This window comes from Temnothorax longispinosus, chromosome 10 (assembly GCF_030848805.1).
Source record: "Temnothorax longispinosus isolate EJ_2023e chromosome 10, Tlon_JGU_v1, whole genome shotgun sequence".
Taxonomy (NCBI): domain Eukaryota; kingdom Metazoa; phylum Arthropoda; class Insecta; order Hymenoptera; family Formicidae; genus Temnothorax; species Temnothorax longispinosus.
Window position 1 is genome coordinate 8,525,633 of NC_092367.1, and position 20,466 is coordinate 8,546,098.

Sequence of the window (20,466 nt, forward strand, 5' to 3'; positions counted from 1 at the left end):
AAATTTAGAGTTATTCGTTGTGAATATTTATTCCCACCATTAACTCATGCATACACCGCTTTTATTATGTTAACCTTCCGATTTCTACCCGCTTCACTCACTCACGGCATGCCAGAGCGACAGATACATTATTTTAACACTGCGACTTACTGGTCTGTAATGGTCCGTAAGTAAGAATTCGTGATTGTAATTTTAATACTGATACATTGCGTTTTTAACATATTGCGACTCCGATTCACGGTTTAGAAAGGACAATCGAATCTCTCCTTTCTACCTGGTCTTCCAACCTGAGAGTAAACGTCGAAGGTGCGATCGATTCGGAGCATTTGCATATCCTGACAGACTATCAAACATTCGCATGAATTTTATTTTATTGATTTGACTGCGCTTTTCTACTGATTGACTTATTTTATCGCGATTGACTGTAATTTATTGTCTGAAATTTTCATGTATTATTTTCATTTTTACGCTGAAGATGACACAAAATGTGTCGAAACGTCCGAATTTGTATTAACTAATATATTTTATTATTGACTTATTTTGATTGCGCATTAATTACCGCGCGTGGCTCTGATTGCCTCTCTCACTTCCCTTTATTTGATTTATTCAGGAGAGCCTATATATTTCGTTTATTCAATTTTTAATTTATATTTGTGTATGCATATAATTTTTCCTTGCTTAATATTTAAATTATGTACAGATCTATTCGTGAGAAATTCAATGTAGGAAAAGCCACTGCGTTAAATGCTGGAAATTGGAATATTGTTACAATTTTTCAGTCTATAATTCGATTCGACGACATGTTTGTTGATATGCAATTCGCTAACAATGCGTTTCGAAATGAACGTAAGCGCTTACGCTTGATCACGCTCACACTGCCCTACCTTGCAGAAATAAGCGTTTGTCAGCAGAAGTTATGACGTAAACGATGACGTCATTAGTCGATCCGTAAACGCTTACAACGCCAAACCGAACGACGTGAGTAACGCTCATAAGCGCTTACAGCGCGTGAGCGTCCAAACCGAACGCACCCATGTGTATAAATAGTACACATGGAGGGGCTACCGCCCTCCCCCTGCGGCAGTAGGGGTGACCCTCGGTTCGCGTGGAAAGTTGAAAACCCGAATCGTACAATAATAGACCTCGTTTTGCCCTGTAAGCAGGGGTGAGGTAGGGTGGGGTGGATCTCGCTTTGCGTGGAGAATAAATGCTGTCCAGAGAGAACCATCCATACGAAGCGAGGTCCACTCTATCCCACCCCTGTTTACAGAGCAAAACGAGGTCTATCATTGTACGGTTTGGGTTAAATTAGGTTAGATTAGGTTAGTTTTTTGGGGGTGGTGGTGCAGGGGAAGGGGCAAAGTCCCTCCCCCGCTCACGCATTAAATAAATAATATTTACAATTATAATCATGCAATTATGGTTAAAGCAGAGAATACTTGTATTCATGCTTTCTAACACATAAAATTGTATATGTTACGCGCAAAGTCCGCATGGTGTGCAGTATCGGCATTGCCCGGGAAATGTCAGCATTGCACAACGCGAACTGGGCAAAGTAGCTAGTTTATTAGCGGACATTGCCCGGTTTGATGTAGGCAAAGTTAACACTGCCCATCCAGCGATGGCAATGTCAGCAACTATTGTCACATTGCGGACTTTGCTCGGTTCCAAGTTGGACCAGCATGGACGAGCAAAGCCTACATCAAACCGGGCAATGTCCGCTAATAAACTAGATACTTTGCCCAGTTCGCGTTGTGCAATGCTAACATTGCCCGGGCAATGCCGACGCTGCACACCATGCTGACTTTGCCCGTAACATATACTTTTCTACTTTAACTATTTTCTACTTTAACAAAAAGACTGTTCAATATTAACGATTCACATGTACTTTACACCTTTTAGTACTCAAAATAACTTCTATATTTTTCAAAAATTTTTTGTTAATAACTTTAATAAAAAACGAGTGACAGCTAAAACCTTCTAAACTTAGAAGGTTACTTAGGAGGGTAACCTCTATAATATGTAAACGTTTGGTATAAAACATACTTTACTGTCAGGATAGATATATATATATATATATTTTCAAAACCAAAATGTCAAATATAATTTCTTTGGTGATATTCGTTTTCAATCAATACACAGTTTCAATAAATACCCAGTTTCAATAAATACACAGTTTCAATAAATTCACAATTTCACTATTCTCTTTGTCGTCAGAATGTCAAATACAATATTCGTTTCTAATAAGTCGCGTTACTGTTTCTTTCATTGCCTAATTCTTTATCTCCTTCACCATAGCACTTCCAAACTTCTAACAATTGCTCCATAAATACGTACCATTCTCGTGCTGGCTTCTTCCCTACTCTCTTACTTTCTAATACGTGTTAGCCTCATGCTGGCTACTTCGCGACTTTCTGGTTCAAAACTACGAAATCATGCTCCTCTCTCATTCGCTGCTAGCGCCGACTATACTACGTCATTTTTCACAAACTGTCAAATTTCTATAATCACCGCGTCGATAACTTAGTTTTCTTACTTTATTTTCTTGACATTTCAGCCGTCACAATCTGCCGCTTACAAATATACCTAGATATATGTCAAGATCAATGTCATAGGAGCTGCCTCCCCTAAACAGGAGTTTTACCAAAATAAATTATGGGTTAGAAATTGGATATAAAAATAGATAGATATATTTATTTTGTAGTAATCGCCTGAGGAATTTAACGGCGCACGATAAATTACAATGGACAGACGGTGATTATATGCATGAGGAAATCGATCGACATATTCGACGTTGTATTCAACTGCATGAAAGAATACTACTGTTGGTGTGACAATTATTTCAAAAATAATAGTATATCTTTATTTATATATAGGGTGATATATAGGGTATATTAGATTACCCGTTTACCCGATTTTTCCGTAAACTCAAGATGACAGGAATAAGTTGGAGAGAAGTATCAACCTCAAAATCCTAGGATCTTTGCATTAAAAATAAAAAACTACTCTTTGAAAAATAACAAACTCTTTAAAATAAACTAACTTACATTCGACAAAAATATTTTATTTAACACAGGATTCGAAAGTACAGTCTGTCAAGTAAGAGCGTGGTCGGTTTCTTCATTGTGTTGCGCCATTTCAGAGATCATGTGCATGGAGATGGATTTGGTTAGTTTCGTACGATATATCTAAACCTTTTGACTTTAATTTCAACTTAAGTCAACTTTGAATGGGAACATATATCGTGTATCATTAGATAGAGCTTGAAAAAAGAAATATTTTTTATTTAAAGATAATCTCAATATCTCCAGCCGTTGCGTTGAGGAGAAACGATTGAAAATTAAAAAGTAATGGTGTCTAAATAATAACACGTACAAAGTTTCGTATTTGAAAAAAAAAGAAACAGCTTTTATTAGATTCTGCAAGTGTTCAAAGTCTTCCGTCTTGATTCAAACAAAAATATTATCTCTGATGTTATCTGTATCTTGGAAGACTTCTGCGTCACTCAGCGATTGGCATGCTTCCAGAATACACTCTTTCATGCACTCTTTTTTCATTAGACGTTGCTGGTAAATAATGTTTTTTATTTATCCTCATAAAAAATAATCCATGGGTGTCAAATCAGGGGATCGGACCGGCCAAGCTGCAGGATCTCCTTTATCAATCAATCTGTCTTTCAGGAAAACGCCGATTTATAAAAGAGTAATGAAATAAACAGCCATCCTACTGTTGCATTCATATGATACTTTGAACATTTGTAGAATTTAATAAAAGATTTCTTTTTTCGGATACGAAACTTTGTTTATTATTTCGACAACATCACCAATTTTTCAGCCGTTTTTCCTCAACGGTTGAAGCTTAGGGATGGCAGAGCCAGTATGGTACATGAGATTTTTTAACATATGGCGTACCATATGTGAATTTTAGGTTGACATTTTTTTTAAAGATGAAATTTAAAAAATAAATAAAGACAAATTTTCGACAAATAAAGGGTGGTAATTTGCGGTTTCCGCTTTGTATATATGTATATGTTACAGTTAAAACCCGAAATTCGTCAAAACCCAAATTTACTGGTAAATTCTAGTTTTAATTAAGCTTTTCCGGTAATTCGCGTTCTAACTGAAAGAATTTAGTTAAAACTACAATTGACCGAATGCTTTAGTACATTCGCGTTTTAACTAAAATAATTCAGTTAAAACTAGAATTAATCGACTGCTTTAGTAAATTCGCGGTTTAACGTGTTTCTCTTACAGTCAAAACGCGAAATCCCTTAATCGGCAATGCTATACATACATGTGTTACGCCCAAACACCGAAATTGCTCAGTGAGCGAAAAAAACATCCACAACGCGATGTGTGCATTTGAAAAACGTCCACGACGCATTCTGCATAACTTGCATGTACTTTAAGTTATAAAGCGAGGTCCACGCTGCCTACCGGCGGAGGTGGGTACGGGAGGGGGGCCGAAGGCTCCCCCTTGCACCCCCCCGCGCGCGCGCGCGTGTGTGTGTGTGTGTGTGTGTGTGTGTGTGTGTGTGTGTGTGAGTGACGCGCTTTAAAAGTATTTAAGTGTTTAAAGCGCGTCACTCTAACCTACATAGGTTAGTTGACGCGCTTTAAACACTTAAATACTTTTAAAGGGCGTCACTCACACACACACACACACACACACACACACACATACACACACACACACGCGGGGGGAGTGCAAGGGGGGCCTTCGGCCCCCCTCTCGCACCCACCTCCGCCGGTAGGCAGCGTGGACCTCGCTTTATAACTTAAAGTACATGCAAGTTATGCAGAACGCGTCGTTGACGTTTCTCAAATGCACACATCGCGTTGTGGATGATCAGCACCGTCCACAACGCGTCGTGGACGTTTCTCAAATGCATACATCACGTTTTGGACGATTAGCACCGTCTACAACTGTACTGACTTGCACGACTGCACGTATTAGACAATTGACAAGCGCGCCGGCGACACGTTAAAACGCGAATACACTAAGAGCAATCAGTCAATTCTAGTTTTAACTAAATTATTTTAGTTAAAACGCAAATTTACTAAAGCGGTCAGTTAATTCTAGTTTTAACTGAATTATTTCAGTTAAAACGCGAACGTACTAAAGCATTCGGTCAATTCTAGTTTTAACTAAATTCTTTCAGTTAGAACGCGAATTACCGAAAGGGCTTAGTTATAAAACTAGAATTTACCAGTAAATTCGGGTTTTGACGGATTTCGGGTTTTAACTGTAACATATACATGCTTAAGAACGTTCTCCGGTCCTTATACTAGAGAAATCGATTTTCTTAGGATTTTCTTGAAACTGTGAATATACGTTAATTTACGTGTGCTTTATGCGTGGTATAAATTTCAGTACCTCTTCCGGGATAAAAAATAAAGATACTGAGCCTCAAAGTTTCAACTTTTACTAATGAAAAGGTTTTCCAGGCCAAACGGTAAGAGATACGAGGTTGGCCAAGAGGACCAAAGTTGCTCCTCTCGTCGAGTTCTGTAAGGGAAAAAATGCCTAAACTAAAAAAAATTAAATTTTTTTTTTAAACTTTGAGGCTCAGTATCTTTATTTTTTATCCCGGAAGAGGTACTGAAATTTATACCACGCATAAAGCACACCTAAATTAACGTATATTCACAGTTTCAAGAAAATCCTAAGAAAATCGATTTTCTCTAGTATAAGGACCGGAGAACGTCCTTAAAGAAACTGGATTTGGATAAGTTGATTGATGAATTTATCTCGACGAATTTTTCGAAACGTATACTGACATTTGCACTTTTGCACTAATTCCAAATATTAATCTTTAAGTATTTCACCTCATATTTAACTAAAGTTTATTTGAAACGTTAAATATATTTAAAGAATATATATAAATATATAAATATTTTTTTATTATCTTCCAATCTGTCAAAGTGTATTTACAATCTGTCAAAGACATTAAGTAAATCAAGTAAAGTATATACAAGAGCGTGTAAACACATTCCCAATGGAATATGCCTCTTACATTCACAATTAGAGTGTTGTGTTTCTGTCTACTGGTTTCATGTGAGATAAATTAACAAATTGAATTTAATGTTTAGTGACCAATTTAAATAAATCTATTAACAGAGTCTAATGGTTTGTGACGTTTTAATCTTCTCATATCGGTTCTTTCCGATAACAGCCTTGTTGCTAGTTGGTTTGGGTGAGAGTCCAGTCTCAGAACGTACTTCCCAGTATGAGCTGCTATTGTTTGCTTTACTGTTTTGATATTTAGATCTCTTTGTATAATTTCATTAGTTACATACCATAGTACATATCTACTATTATTCTTAGGACTTTAGCTTGGAACCTTTCTAGTATCTCGATGTTGGAATTTGAGGCTGATCCCTAGAGTTGGATACCATATATGTCCATATATGTCCATATTGGAATTATGATGGCTTTATAAAGTAAGACTTTGTTGTATAACGAGAGCCTAAACTTACGGTCAAATAGCCAGTACATTTTTCTGAGTTCATAGTTTATAGCCTAATTGCTTTCTTTTATTCCATGGGTTTTCCATGTCATTCTACGATCAAGATGTTTTCCTAAGTATTTTGCAGTTTCAGCTTTCGGTATTTCTGCGTTGTTCATCTTTACTGGAAGGCATGTTTCTTTATTTAACGTGAACGTAACGTGCTACAATTTTTGTTCGTTATAGGCTTAATACGCCAAATTTTGTATCATTCTTGCAATTCATCAATGTTTTCTTGCAAGTTCTTTGATGCGATTTTTAAGTCTTTATGAGTAGCTAGTATGATTGTGTCGTCAGCAAAGGTTCTTATTGTTACTTGCTGTGTTGTTGGAAGGTCAGCAGTGAATAAAAGGTACAATAGTAAACCAAGTACACTTCCCTGCGGGACGCCGGATTTGATGTTCTGCAATTCCGAGAGTTCATCCTGGTACTTTATCTGAAAATGTCAGGTATGATTTTAATAAGAGGTAGAAACTATGAGGTAAATGCTTCTTAATTTTGTATAATAGCCCTGAATGCCAGAGTTTGTCAAAAGCTTGTGTTATGTCCAATAATACCACAGAACAGTATCTACTTTTTTCTTCCAAAGCCTTGTTAATTTTCTTTACCACTCTGTGCACTTGCTCAGTTGTACCATGTTGTTCTCGGAAACCAAACTGATGTTCAAGAATAATTTTCTTAATGTTTATCGCTGCTTTAATTCTTTTTAATATAAGTTATTTTAGTACTTTTGACAATATAGGCAACAGGCTGATGGGTCTATATAAGGGAACTTCTTCGGGGTTTTTTCCTGGCTTTGGGACTAAGATAATTTTGTGCGACCTTCCATTGATTCGGAAAATAGTTCAGTCTCAGTATAGCGTTGTATATTATTGTTATATGTTATGACGACAACGACGATGTCCTCACGGTCTCGCCGGCCGTGGAGGAGCGCGCCGTCGCTTTCTTCACTAAAGATCGTCTTATATGATTCGCGATATTGCTCTCCGAAACCCCGATGGTAGCTCGACTGAGTATTTTAGAGATGTTATGTTGGGCGCCAGGTGCGATTCCACGCACCACGATTCACGAGATCGCAGTATTTCTCAGGCGTGGGCTTCTTTGATCAACCGCGGGTGGAATAGGAGAGGGAGCGTAGCGCAATCATCACACTCAAATAACATAAAACATAAAATTATATTTCGGTTAAGGCAGATAACATGTGGACGATAGCGTGTTCCACGGCGAACAAGCAGAATTCGAGTACACGCCACGTGTCACCCCACGAGCGCGATACTCATTCCGTCGCTGAACTGCACGGCAATCCCGATTGAATTCGTACAAGAGTATTCCCCGACATAAGTTGCAACGAATTCTTCCCGGACGGTCAAACGCGAAATACTCAAAACGTCTACGTCTAACAATTAAACAATTAACGCAATTTCCTTACGGTCTACCGCGACAACGCTGGGGATCTTCTCTCCCCTCGAAACGCACGAATGGCCTCACTCGTAAACTCGACACAACCGAGGGCCATTAATCCCGATGAACGCACGTATAGCTAATTACAAATGGCCTGAACTTAACCGGCAACGATAACTACGAGGCTCTCTCACGCGCGAGAGCCACTTCTCAAAACTACGGCACGGTTAAGCCAACGGCGATCATGAAATTCCACGCGACGAAATCACCCGCAACGAAATTACGCGAAACGAAATTACTCACAACGAAATCATACGTAACGAAGTACACGAAACGATATCACACGCAACGAAATTACAAGTACGCTGACTGTCGGCGGCCGTACGTTCTCATCCCCGAGACGGGCACTCGCGATCACTTCGTCGCACGGGCCCTCCCGCGGTATGGCATTCGATGTTCTTTAACGGCTGATTACATACATTACCGCGGCACAACGCGACTCCCGGGAGGGCCTCGATATTCTCGCGATCTTACTTCGAGGAAGGCAGAGCAGTGGCCTTACAATTCTCTCGATTCCGGCAGCTCGTCGCTCGGCTCACAGGACTAGTAGTTGCTGGGATGGCGGCTCGCACGACAGTGGCGTTTCCTTGGTCCGGCGGGACCACGCAGGGCCCGCGCGCGCCCGCGCGCGCCGGTTTCCCTAGCCTGGTCGGTGCTGCGCCCTGGCCTGCCAGCGATCCCTCTAGGCGATCGCCGCGCCCCACTAGAGCGCCCCTCGTCACTGCGCCCATCCGCCGGCGGTAGTTTCAAATTCCGCCTATTTGAGACCGGCTGTCCAGACCGCGTCTCATCGTCCGGTTCCTCGACGGCCAGGCTGGACGGGCCATGGCTCGTCGACCGGGGGCGGTACACAGCGGTAGTGGCCCCGTTCCTCAACGGGGACCTTTGTCGGGGCGTCCCCCTCTCCGCGTCCTCCGTATTCGGGCTGCAGTGCTCTCGTGCCATCTGTGACGCCTTGACGGGTCAGCGGATCTGCCGGCTGTGGGCCCCAGCGTGACCCGCTTGCCGACCGTACGCCCTCGGAAGCTCCTAGTGTCCATCCGTAAGTCCCTCGACGCGGCATACGCCGTTACATTCGTCGTGACCCTGGCCATCCGCTCCGCACTCCCCCGACCTGTAATGCTCGCAAAGATAAATTCTAACCTAAATATTCGCTCTCCGCCCGCCTCGGGCGGAGGCACCATCTCTGACGCCTCCCTCGGCCGAGCTCCCATCTGGGGTAAGGGACGCGACATTTGTCACGTCACAATGTCTTATTATCTTATGAGGAAGTTTCTTTAATAATTTCCCAGTTATCAGGTCGTAACCTGGTGCCTTGTTTGCTTTTAGCTTTTTTTGTATTATTTTTAGAACCTCGTTTGTTTTTATTCTTTAGATCGGCATTTCCATCAGTAAGGGTGCTTCCAGATGATTTAAGATTTCCTTTTCTTGTTTTTCCGATGACTCTTGGAAGTGTGGTCAAAAACTTTTTTAAAGTAAGCCTCAAATAATTTAATTTTATCCTTATTAGTTCTTGCCCATTTACCGTTACATTGTCGGATAGGGGGTATAGCTTGGGTTGGACCTTTTTTGATTTTCCTTGTAAGTTTCCATAGGGAATAGTCTGTTGCTTCTGTAGGTGTTAGTTTCTCGAGAAATTCTTCAATTTTTTTATTTTGTTCACTGTTTATTAATTCTTTTAATTGTTTTGTCGCTTGCTTTAGTTTTGTCTTGTCGTATAGAAACCTTGTTTTTTGCCAAATCCTTCTTAATTTCCTTTTCTCAGCAATTTTGGCTTTAAGGCTAAGTTGGACAGTGCATTATAGTTTCTTTGTCTTGATCCGCCGGAGTTGATTTCCAGGCCGCTTTTGGCATTGCTTTATTTAATATATCTATTGCCGTTTCTATATCCTCGTGGGTTTCAAGTGGGATCTTGTAGTTTATTTCTTCATTGAGCAATTTTATAAAGTAGTTTCAATTCGTTTTTGTGTTATATAAAGTTAATGGTTTTTCTTTTTTTTTATTATTGCTGCATTGAGTGTTATTATTATCGGTGAATAGTCAGAAGTCAGATCATAGCATGATTTTGCTTTGAAATAATGGTCCGCCCTTATGAAAAATTACACTCAACTTTGATGATTAACACCCAAAGTTTAGTGTTTGTCATCAAAGTTAAGTGTCAACACTTAAATTTAGGTGTAGATTGAGTGTTGACCATTAAGGTTTAGGTAAGTTGTGGGTTTAATCCTCAATGATGAGTGTATATTGGGAATTTATTCTCAATGATAAGTGTAGGTTGGGGATTAATTAAGCATCAATGTTTAGTGTAGGTTGGAGATTGATCCTCATCGTTGGATGTTAGTTTGGTGTTAACAGGGTGTTAACATTTAAGGTTCTATGTCGATTTAATCAGTGTCGCCATGATCCCTTTATCGTTGGGTGTCGTTTAAATGTTATTGTGTTAATCTTCGTTACGTGTCAATTCGTCAATTGATAGCTTGGTTTATTGGAAAAGTGTTTCAGGTAAAAGTTGAAAGGTTTGAAAGGGGCCAACAAACAATCCTATTAATTTTGGATCCAGGGCCTGTATTGAGCCCAATAGACTCTAAGTCAAATTTTTTAAATAAAAACCTTTATTGAAGTGAAACTTCTTTAGGCACGGTAGTGAGTTCGATTCGCGACACGAAAAAGTGTAACGGAAGTGAAACTTCTTTGATACGGTAGTAAGTTCGATTGTGCGACACGAAAAGTGTAACGAAAATTTGATCAATAGGCGTACGGCGTTGGCGAGACGGTTCTTCTTCTGGCACGGTAGTAAGTTTGATTGTGCGACACGGAAAGTGTAACGAAAATTCGACCAATAGGCGTACGAAATAAAATTTTTTTGGTACGGTAGTAAGTTTGATTGTGCGACACAAAAAGTGTAACGAAAATTTGACCAATAGGCGTACGGCGTTGGCGAGACGGTTCTTCTTCTGGCACGGTAGTAAGTTCGATTATGCGACGCGAAAAGTGTAACGAAAATTCGACAATAGGCGTACGAAAAGAAACTTCTTTGGTACGGTAGTAAGTTCGATTGTGCGACACAAAAAAACGTCACGAAATAGTGTCACGAAAAATCGACCAACAGGCGTACAAAGTGAAACTCCTTTTGGATCGGTAAGTAAATTCGATTTTGCGACTCGAAAACGCGTCACGAAAATTCGATCAGGCGTACGGCACTGGCGAGACGGATATAGTGAGAACTGCGTGTAACATTATATTTTCGAGTTGCGGGCGGCTTGGAGTGACTAATTCCATTGCATTGTTTTTGTATTAATTTCAGAAAAGTTATGGCAAAGCCTTGCCTTCAGAAGTTTCACTTTTAACGCGCGTGGCGACCACGCGTTCATTTTTGAAGTGAAACTTTTTTAGGCACGGTAGTGAGTTCGATTCGCGACACGAAAAAGTGTAACGGAAGTGAAACTTCTTTGGTACGGTAGTAAGTTCGATTGTGCGACACGAAAAGTGTAACGAAAATTCGACTAATAGGCGTACGAAATGAAACTTCTTTGGTATGGTAGTAAGTTTGATTGTGCGACACGAAAAGTGTAACGAAAATTTGACCAACTGGCGTACGGCGTTGGCGAGACGGTTCTTCTTCTGGCACGGTAGTAAGTTTGATTATGCGACACGAAAAGTGTAACGAAAATTCGACCAATAGGCGTACGAAATTAAACTTCTTTAGTACGGTAGTAAGTTCGATTGTGCGACACGAAAAGTGTAACGAAAATTTGACCAATAGGCGTACGGCGTTGGCGAGACGGTTCTTTTTCTGGCACGGTAGTAAGTTCGATTATGCGACACGAAAAGTGTAACGAAAATTCGACCAATAGGCGTACGAAATTAAACTTCTTTAGTACGGTAGTAAGTTCGATTGTGCGACACGAAAAGTGTAACGAAAATTTGACCAATAGGCGTACGGCGTTGGCGAGACGGTTCTTCTTCTGGCACGGTAGTAAGTTCGATTATGCGACACGAAAAGTGTAACAAAAATTCGACCAATAGGCGTACGAAATGAAATTTCTTTGGTACGGTAGTAAGTTCGATTGTGCGACACGAAAAAAACGTCACAAAATAGTGTCACGAAAATTCGACCAACAGGCGTACAAAGTGAAACTCCTTTTGGATCGGTAAGTAAATTCGATTTTGCGACTCGAAAACGCGTCACGAAAATTCGATCAGGCGTACGGCACTGGCGAGACGGATATAGTGAGAACTGCGTGTAACACTATATTTTCGAGTTGCGGGCGGCTTGGAGTGACTAATTCCGTTGCATTGTTTTTGTATTAATTTCAGAAAAGTTATGGCAAAGCCTTGCCTTCAGAAGTTTCACTTCTAACACGCGTGGCGACCACGCGTTCATTTTTTTTTTTTTTTTTTTAATATTTGTGTATGCATATTTTTGGAGTGTTTACAAATATTTAAAAAAATTGGAGTGCTATTGCAACAGCATATTCTTAAGACAAAATCAAGTCAAAAAGTCTTCTATACCACTTTTTCCTCTGGCAAAAAATTACTATCAAGATATCATAAGCTAAATATTGAAAAAGTTACCAAGTTTTCCTTGAATATCTCAAAAAGTATTGGGAAATAAAAGAATTTTTCAAATAAAAGTTGTTTAAATTAATTAATAGAGAAAGACGGCACAATAAAAAATAGAGGTTTTCATTTAAAAAATTTGACTTAGGCCTTACCCAGCGAGAAATGACCCATCGAATTAACGTCTAATTGACGTCGAAATTATCGATATTACATCATATCAAAATAATGCTCGAAATTTGAAGCTTATTTCAATGTTTGTGCTACATGACATTTTTTAAAAGAAGAGATTATTTGTGACATACATTCATCGCGCCAGACTGTAAACAGGCAAATTATGTATTTTCTGTTATAACATCGATATTTCATTATTTCGATATCGATTCGAAGCTATTTTGATTTGCTTGTCAAATATATAATAACATTGCCATTATATAGAATGCAATATAAATAAAAAATTATATTGTATTGGCAGACATGAATAATGTAAATATTTTATGATTTGAGCATTATAATAATTGCGTTACAATATTAATTTTTTAAGGCTTCCATTTCCATTAAATAGTTACTTTATAACTGTAAAAGTCACAACAAAATTCCTGTTTGCAATTTGACAATTTTGAAAGTTAAAATATTATATAATAGATACATTTTCAGTACTACATCCGCTCATTTATTAAACAAGAAATTAAATTAACCAACTAATTAAATTATTAATATTAAATATTAATACAATAAGATATTTGGTAAGACTTCCGAATAGCCCCTACCTCCGAATTTGATGAAACTAGCAGGAGTTGTTGACTATTAGAGGGCACGTTCATACCATAAAAGATTTTGTACGGAAACAAATAGGAACGGAGAAATTGGCGTAAAAAATTCAAAATTTGGTAAATGTCTACAATTAAAGCCCCAACGAGAAATCAATTGAAAAGAGAAAAATTTTATGTATTTTTGCTCCTCGAATCCAAAACTGTTGATAAAATTTGGGAGTCGCTTGTATTTTTTAAGATATCGTTAAGAAAATGAGAACCGTGAGATATATCAAAGTACATGTATGGGCGGGGGGGAGAGCTTCGCCCCTCTGCCCCCCCCCCCCATTGTGTGAGTAAACCTAGGTGTGTGGGCGGGGGGGCTCCGCTCCCCCCCCCCCGCACCCCCCTTCCGTGAACCTGGCGGTGTGGGTTGGGTTGATGGGTGGGGCGAGGGGGGGTCTTCGCCCTCCCGCATCTCCCTCATGGACACGCCTTCGGCGTGCCCGGGTAGGAAATGTATTTTGCTTTAAGCATAAGCGGGGGGGAGGGGCTTTGCCCTCCCTGCATCCCACAATGCGTGCCCAAAAATCTTTAAACAGTTAAATACTTTTAAAGCGTGTCATCTAACCTGATGTAGATTAGTGACGCGCTTTAAACAGTTAAATACTTTTAAAGCGCGTCATCTAACCTAAAAGTAGTGTTTTTTTCTCATTTTCTTAACGATATCTTAAAAAATACAAGCAACCCCCAAATTTTATCAACAGTTTTGGATTCGAGGAGTAAAAATACATAGAATTTACCTCTTTTCAATTGATTTCTCGTTGGGGCCCTAATTGTAGACATTTACCAAATTTTGAATTTTTGATGCCAATTTCTCCGTTCCTATTTATTTCCGTACAAAATCCTTTATAGTATGAACGTGTCCTCTAATAGTCAACAACTCCTGCAAGTTTCATCAAATTCGGAGGTAGGGGCTATTCGGAAGTTGAGCCAGATATTTGTATTTACATTTATTAAAATAAAAAATAAGTTTAATTATGAAAATAAATATTAATAATTGGACTTATTAAAAATTAAATAATGTGTTCAGATATTGCGCTCGAATTTTTTTCGCGTTTTGCAACGCCCGATAGTTTTACATTAGATAGCGCGGCGCGCGAGTCGCCACTCTCAAAGAGCCCCCGCCTCCTTCCTCACTTGTTAGGTGTCATGGCAGAACTTGGTTGCGTTTCTTCGAACGTGTCGAGACTGTTACCTCTTTCTTGATGGATTGATCGTTGCGGCGCGTGTTCTGAAGACCAACCGAGCGAGAGTCAGATCACCAGGGTGAGCTCACCGCCAGGAAAGAGAGAGTGCGGCAGCTAGCGTCCGAGAGGGAGGATCGAGGCAAGGAGTCCGGTCCAGCGAGCGGGACCCTTAAGAGATTCTCATTGGGACGCCATATTTGAAAACAGACATTAGTCAAAAAAGTACAAGGGCCTCTGCTAGAGTTTATATTCATCTTGAGATCTGAGAATTACTTTCATTCTTATGGCTCTGGCTTGAAATTCTAACCCAAGAACCGATGTTATAGACATTAATGCAGAGGCCCCCTTCTCTTTTTATTTTTCATTCTTCTTTTATTTTATAATCGGTATTACGTTTCAGTAAACATTCGGACTCACATTTTTAATCAGTAACCCAGACATCTTAATTCCGTCCTGTAAGATTTGGTTTTTTATTTCAATTCATTTATTTTCTATTCTATCTTCAGGACAGATTACTGATTTGGTTTGCTTCTATTTCAACTAATGTAAAAACTTTTTAGTTACTCTTAATTTCTTTCACTTCAACATATTTTCTTTTTTTGTAAAGATAACTACACGTAATAAAGACAAAATTGACTTCAAAGGAACTCTCTTTCTGTCGCTCACCTATCTAAGAATTTTAGACAAACCTTCCGTGTTTGCCATTACTTTTTATACATAATTAAATTAAATAAAAAATGAACGCGTGGTCGCCACGCGCGTTAGAAGTGAAACTTCTGAAGGCAAGGCTTTGCCATAACTTTTCTGAAATTAATACAAAAACAATGCAACGGAATTAGTCACTCCAAACCGCCCGCAACTAAAAAATATAGTGTTACACGCAGATCTCACTATATCCGTCTCGCCAGTGCCGTACGCCTGATCGAATTTTCGTGACGCGTTTTCGAGTCGCAAAATCGAATTTACTTACTGATCCAAAAGGAGTTTCACTTTGTACGCCTGTTGGTCGAATTTTCGTGACACTATTTCGTGATGTTTTTTCGTGTCGCACAATCGAACTTACTACCGTACCAAAGAAGTTTCATTTCGTACGCCTATTGGTCGAATTTTCGTTACACTTTTCGTGTCGCATAATCGAACTTACTACCGTACTAAAGAAATTTAATTTCGTACGCCTATTGGTCGAATTTTCGTTACATTTTTCGTGTCTTATAATCGAACTTACTACCGTGCCAGAAGAAGAACCGTCCCGCCAACGCCGTACGCCTATTGGTCAAATTTTTGTTACACTTTTCGTGTCGCACAATCAAACTTACTACCGTACCAAAGAAGTTTCATTTCGTACGCCTATTGGTCGAATTTTCGTTACACTTTCCGTGTCGCACAATCGAACTTACTACCGTACTAAAGAAGTTGAATTTCGTACGCCTATTGGTCGAATTTTCGTTACACTTTTCGTGTCGCATAATCGAACTTACTACCGTGCCAGAAGAAGAACCGTCTCGCCAACGCCGTAAGCCTATTGGTCAAATTTTCGTTACACTTTTCGTGTCGCACAATTGAACTTACTACCGTACCAAAGAAGTTTCATTTCGTCCGCCTATTAGTCGAATTTTCGTTACACTTTTCGTGTCGCATAATCGAACTTACTACCGTGCCAGAAGAAGAACCGTCTCGCCAACGCCGTACGCCTATTGGTCAAATTTTTGTTATACTTTTTGTGTCGCACAATCGAACTTACTACCGTACCAAAGAAGTTTCACTTCCGTTACACTTTTTCGTGTCGCGAATCGAACTCACTACCGTGCCTAAAGAAGTTTTACTTCAAAAATTATATAATTAAAAATAAATATTAAAGACAGGAAGTAAAAAAGTTTTTATATATAGGCACCTATATACAGGCATTATACTAATTATAATTGTATTCAGCAGAAAGCTGCTTTGCAACTGCAGTTGTAAAATTCGTGAATTTGTAATGTTTTATTTCGTGTGCCAATTATTTCCACCAATTCTCTTAAATATATTAAACTTTGCATAGTGTGTGGTGATGTTCTCTTTTGCGAGTATGTATTATCGGCGGAAGCAAATTGAGAACATTTAAATATGGGGTTTATTCTCTTTGGGTGTTCCTTTCATTTGGGAGTTTATATTTTTAGGGTTTATACCGTCATTTTTAAGGATTAACTATTAATTGAAGGTTAACCATTATCCAAAGAAAACCCTTAAAGTTGGGTGTGATTTTGGACCTTTAAATGATGGTTAATCTTCAATTGGCGGTCCGAAATTACACCCAACTTTAAGGGTTTTTCTATGGTGTTTTTTTAACGGTTAACACAAAAAGTGTTGAGTATATTTTTCCATTAGGGCGATATAGTATAAATATAATATTTAATAATAATATATATAAATGTAGGTAATTAAATATAATTAAAAAGTTTGCATAAATAAAATTGTTATTTTTATTGTGTTTATGGCAAAAAGATTGAAGCGCGCCTGCCTACCCCCCTGCCCTTAGACGGTCATTATACATGGGGATTTTCTGTTCTGCCACCTCTGTTGAAGATACTGCGATGTTTAAATAAATATGTTTTTTTTTCTAAGCTTTACCCAACAATATCCTACACGACATATGTTCCATTTGAGATTTTAAAGTTGACGCCAGTTGCCCTACTTCCGGTCAGGTCCAGAAAACGGAAATACCCTCATTCTTCGGATAGGATTTGGGGCTAATTAACACTTTTCTCTAATTTTCTGCCGCCTCACGTTTACGGAAAAATCGGGTAGGACGGGTCTGATATACCCTGTATATCTATATTTACATATCTATACTTATATTTAAGAATGACCTATGTAAACTTAGCACCCGACTTTCATAAAAAAAATTTGTTGTATGTGTATTTGATTACGCTCGGTTTGTACTCGATTGTACCACAGGTCATTTTGTTTGTACCTTAAAGGGGCGAAAGTTACGGGGGGTTAAAGAATCATCAGCACCCCACTTTGAGATACAATAATCTTCCAAATGCCATTTGATTAACCATCGTTTGCACTCATTTGTACTGTTTTTTATTTTGTTTGTACCCTTACGGGGGTGGAAATACGAGATATTGAAAATTCTGTTGTGAAACGGAAGTCAACGTATCCTAGTTGCAACATCAGCGCAAGCCTCGATAATTGCCAAATGTACCTGAGGTGGCATTCCAGACTCCACCGGGTCACTACTGACCCAATCGCGGAAGCAAAAGCGCTGGCAGCTGAGTCGGCAACGCGGAAACGAGCTCAAGCGTGATAAAAGCCTGTCCTTCCGAGAAGCAGCGGGCAGTCTACAACCAACGCGCGGGTTACGTGTCGACCGCGTCTTTTTATCAATGTAACTAAGTAAAACAAAGGTGTATGAAAAATATATTTATTAAACGCCGCTACGGGCATAATCTATAAAGTGTTAGTGTTATTTCCCCGTTCCGGAGAATCCCGATACCCTGTGCCTCGCGGCGCGGCACGACAAAACTGGTGGCAGCGGTGGGATCTCCAACAACCGGGCGAAAGGACAGCCAACTCCAGAGAGTTCAGACCGTACGCCAAGCAGAGTCTCTCACCGAAGGGATTTCTCCCTTACGTCATACGACAGCAGCGTATTCGACCCCGAAGAAGATGCCGCAGACGAAAATATAAGCCAACAAGGAAGAGCGGCTCAGGCAAATACGCCCTGCGACGAAACTCAAGAACAGCCGGTGACCCCCGAGCAAGTCGACGCCGAGATAACAAGACTCAGGTCCTCTATAAACAGACAACCGCCCGCGACTACTCAAAACCGAGCCCAGAGCCGCCTAGAGCATGTCCAGGAGCACGAGACTCCATGCTCTACGATATTCTAAACGCGATACGTGACATGCAGAAGCGCGTAAACCACATAGAAGCCGCGAACTTCGAACGATCCGACGAGCTTCTACACGCGGTGCGCGATGTACAGAATCGCGTGAGCAGGCTAGAGGCCGCAAACTACGATCGCTCCGATGAACGGGTCGGACGCGTACGTAGCCACGGTCCCTTAGACGTCACATACGGGCGGACGCACAGCGACGTCCGAAATCAACCAGGGCACCACCTCGGGTTCCTCAGCCTAAAGAAGGCATGAAATATGATACCCAAGATAAACGGAGAATCCCGTGAGCGCGTCCGTGAGTTTTTAAACGCGAGTACCTACGCGATGAAAAACATCCCCTCGGACGAATTGATCCTTTTAGAGGCCATTCTATGCACAAAATTTAAAGGAAAGCCATGATGAACTTTGACACGCGCGATATTCACAATTTTGAGCAGTTAAAGCACGAGCTAGAAACGGAATATCTCGGAAAGCGCGGCATGACTCATCTGCAATTGGAATTTAACTCCCTAAAACAAAAACCGGAAGAAAGCGCGCAGGAATTTGGGCGGCAAGTTAAAAAACTAGCGCGAGAATTGTACGAGGCCATGGAGGAAGGCCAAGAGCACTCGCAAAAGCAGCAGAAAGCGATTCTTGACAGCGTTAAAATGCAAGCCCTACATAATTTTCAAATAGGGTTGCACGACAATATCAAGATGCTAGTTCGAGCGCAAAGATATCAAAGCCTACAGGAGGCAATAACCGGCGCCAGCGCGGAGGAAAAGGTGAGAGGCTCCTCCCCGCGGAACGGACAGCCGATAAACAAACATAAATTCAATACGGAAAACGCGCGATATTCACAGAACGCTGCAATACAGTGTCACAAATGTGGAGAAACCGGCCATTACGGGCGAGATTGCCGTACGAGCCGACATGCGAATAGATTCTCGTTGCCGAAAGCGGACAAGCCCGGCGGAATAAATACAATCGAGTGCACATATTGTAAAATGGGGGGCGTAATCTAAGTCGTCTACAGACGATTCCGATTCTCGACATTAAACTTGCGAAACTCATGTTCGAACGTTAGACGCCGTGCCGTCGGCGTCGTAAGCGGTGAGATCCAGACTACGGGCAGAGGCGCCGTACGGCAAACCGGGCTCGTGCGACGACCGGCCCGCGAGGACCGGCTGCCTAGTAAAGTGTGTCACATTGTTTTGATTCTTTCGACTCACGAGACTCCTAGAGATATCATTGCCACCTTTGACTAGAGAGGATACGGCCTTAGAGGCGTTCAGGCATAATTCTATGGATGGTAGCTTCGCACCACCGGCCGCTCGACCGAGTGCGTGAACCAAATGTCCGAACCTGCGGTTCCTCTCGTACTGAGCAGAATTACTATCGCAATGACTGGTCATCAGTAGGGTAAAACTAACCTGTCTCACGACGGTCTGGGACGTGAAAAAATATAGAGATTGTAATCACGGTCATATGGTTAGTAAAAAGAAAAACGAATAAGGAAACGCGACGCGACTTCCGCATGCAACTGGGAAAATAGATTATAAAAAAATGTGACCTCCATGAAAAAAGAAAGGAATACCTTGTATAAAACAGATGCTAACGAAAAACTTCATACCTCAGTTTTTCTTTTTCCATGGGGGAAGGGATGTTGTGAAACGGAAAGTCAATGTATCCTAGTTGCAACATCGAGGTGTCAGCGCAGCCTCGATAATTGCCAAATATACCTGAGGTGGCATTCCAGACTCCACCAATTGGGTCAGTAGTGACCCAATCGCGGAAGCAAAAGCGCTGACAGCTGAGTCGGCAACGCGGAAACAAGCTCAAGCGTGATAAAAACCCGCCCTTCCGAGAAGCGGCGGGCAGTCTACAACAAACGCGCGGGTTACGTGTCGACCGCGTCTTTTTATCAATGTAACTAATTGTAAGTAAAACAAAGATGTACGGGAAATATATTTATTAAACGCCGTTACGGGCATAATCTATAAAGTGTTAGTGTCATTTCCCCGTCCCGGAGAATCCCGATACCCTGTGCCGGCCCCCGAACTTTCATTCGCG

The 20,466-nt window shown here is 40.5% G+C and overlaps 1 pseudogene; it reads left to right on the forward strand.

Annotated features, from left to right (window-relative positions):
- LOC139820307 (uncharacterized) overlaps positions 1 to 20,466 on the forward strand; it is a 40,292-nt pseudogene that overhangs the window by 16,241 nt on the left and 3,585 nt on the right.